General features: G+C 62.0%; 1 non-coding gene and 1 pseudogene across 1 annotated transcript; both read left to right on the forward strand.

Moving 5' to 3' along the window:
• LOC146303981 (18S ribosomal RNA) overlaps window positions 1–1,503 on the forward strand; it is a 2,008-nt pseudogene extending 505 nt beyond the window's left edge.
• A 572-nt stretch (window positions 1,504–2,075) lies between these two features.
• LOC146303982 (5.8S ribosomal RNA) lies at window positions 2,076–2,235 on the forward strand. Its single transcript, XR_014769673.1, has one exon. It is a non-coding gene; the product is annotated as a 5.8S ribosomal RNA (ribosomal RNA).
• The last annotated feature ends 265 nt before the right edge of the window (window positions 2,236–2,500 follow it).

The following is a 2,500-nucleotide window of genomic DNA, read 5'->3' on the forward strand; positions in this document are numbered from 1 at the left end:
AACGGGGAATCAGGGTTCGATTCCGGAGAGGGAGCCTGAGAAACGGCTACCACATCCAAGGAAGGCAGCAGGCGCGCAAATTACCCACTCCCGACTCGGGGAGGTAGTGACGATAAATAGCGGTGCGGGCCTCTGGTGAGGAGCCGCGACCGAAATGAGTACACTTTAAGCCCTTTAACGAGGAGCCATTGGAGGGCAAGTCTGGTGCCAGCAGCCGCGGTAATTCCAGCTCCAATAGCGTACCCTAAAGTTGCTGCAGTTAAAACGCTCGTAGTTGGATCTCGGGCGGGGGCCCCTCCGCCGCGGTCGCGCCGCGAGGCGCCGCACCGCGGCAAAAACGCGGGGGGCCCCGACCGCGCCCTGTGGCTTTCGGCGCCCCCTCGATGCTCTTGGCTGAGTGTCCCGCGGGGTCCGAGGCGTTTACTTTGAAAAAAGGAGAGTGTTCAAAGCAGGCCTTTGCCGCCCGCATCACTGAAGCTAGGAATAATGGAATAGGACCGCGGTCCTATTTTGTGGGTTTTTCTGTGGACCGGGGCCATGATTGAGAGGGACGGCCGGGGGCATTCGTACTGCGCCGCTAGAGGTGAAATTCTTGGACCGGCGCAAGACGCGCAGAAGCGAAGGCATTTGCCAAGAATGTTTTCATTAATCAAGAACGAAAGTCGGAGGTTCGAAGACGATCAGATACCGTCGTAGTTCCGACCGTAAACGATGCCGACTAGCGATCCGGCGGCGTCGACCCATAGCAAATGACCCGCCGGGCAGCTCCCGGGAAACCGAAGTCTTTGGGTTCCGGGGGGAGTATGGTTGCAAAGCTGAAACTTAAAGGAATTGACGGAAGGGCACCACCAGGAGTGGAGCCTGCGGCTTAATTCGACTCAACGCGGGGAACCTCACCCGGTCCGGACACAGGAAGGATTGACAGATTGAGAGCTCTTTCTCGATTTTGTGGGTGGTGGTGCATGGCCGTTCTTAGTCGGTGGAGCGATCTGTCTGGTTAATTCCGATAACGGGCGAGGCCCCGACATGCTAACTAGCTACGCGGCCCTCTGGCGGTCGGCGTGCGAGCTTCTTAGAGGGACAAGTGGTTCGGAAGCCACGTGAGATGGAGCTATAACAGGTCTGTGATGCCCTTAGATGTCCGGGGCCGCACGCGTGCTACACTGAGCGGGTCAGCGGGCGTCGTCACCTAAGCCGAGAGGCCGAGGTAATCCTGTGAAACCCACGCTCGTGATTGGGACTGGGGATTGAGATTCTTCCCCACGAACGAGGAATTCCCAGTAGGCGCGGGTCACCAGCCAGCACCGATTGAGTCCCTGCCCTTTGTACACACCGCCCGTCGCTACTACCGATCGGACGGCCCAGCGAGGTCGTCGGACCTGCACGCCGGGGGCTCTCGACCCGAGTCCCTGGCGGTGCCGGGAAGTCGCCCGAACTTGACTGTCTAGAGGAAGTAAAAGTCGTAACAAGGTTTCCGTAGGGGAACCTGCGGAAGGATCATTGCCGGATCGGGAAAAGGGACAAAAAAAAAAAAAAAGACCGGTTCTTTTTTTTTCCCCACCATCTTCTTTCCCTTCCCACATGCCGAGGGGTCTCCCCGCACGGAGTCCGTCCGGGCGTCCGGTACTTCGGGGCTGGGTTTCCCCCAAAGCGCAAATCCCTTGGTGGCGGCGTCCCACGCCGCGGCCTCGGTCAACCCTGGTCTCCGGCTCCGGCTCCGTGTCGGGGCCGCCGGGTCCCCCGTCAAGCGAACGCCGTCGCGCAGACCGCCCCGCTCCCGTCTCCACCCTTAGGGCGACGGGTCTACGGCTTCAAGTGTCTGCGCGCCCTCCCCCGGCGGGGCCCCTACCTTGTTGGCGTTAAACGGTTGCCCACGTGAGCGCGGCGAGGTCGCCCGCACTCGCGCCTCCGGGTACCCAACTCGCCTCTCCCCTTCGGGGCTTGGCGGGGGGTTTAATGTCTCCCCCGTCCGGCGGAAGGGGGTAGCGCCCGGGGGTTCCCGTGTCCCAAATAAAGAAACGTCGTCTCTGAAAACTTGTCTCCTCCCCCTGCAAGGTTTATGCCTCAAAAATGACAACTCTGAGCGGTGGATCACTCGGCTCGTGTGTCGATGAAGAACGCAGCCAGCTGCGAGAAATGATGTGAATTGCCACAACCCCAAACATCGATCATCGACTCTTCGAACGCACATTGCGGCCGCGGTTGAGCGCCGCGGCTACGCCTGTCTGAGTGTCGCGTTGTCATCAATCGGAGACGGGGGACCCTCTCCTCCGCGGCCGGGGTCGTCGCAGGCATCCGTTGCCTTCGTCCCCCTAGGTGCAGACGGCCCTCCACCGGAGGTCCGGCCCTCCCCGTCGGCGGCGTTCCGGCGCGGCCCGTCCGGCCGAATCCCTCCCCGGGCCAGGGGGGGGTTAACCGCCGGGCCATACGCCGTGTAACTCCGTCACGGTGGGGGGGGCGCGCGTCGACCTCCGCCGGGCCTCGCCGAAGCCCGTGAGCC

Source organism: Lutjanus erythropterus, unplaced genomic scaffold, assembly GCF_056507025.1.
Source record: "Lutjanus erythropterus isolate fLutEry1 unplaced genomic scaffold, fLutEry1.hap2 Scaffold_186, whole genome shotgun sequence".
Classification (NCBI taxonomy): Eukaryota; Metazoa; Chordata; class Actinopteri; order Lutjaniformes; family Lutjanidae; genus Lutjanus; species Lutjanus erythropterus.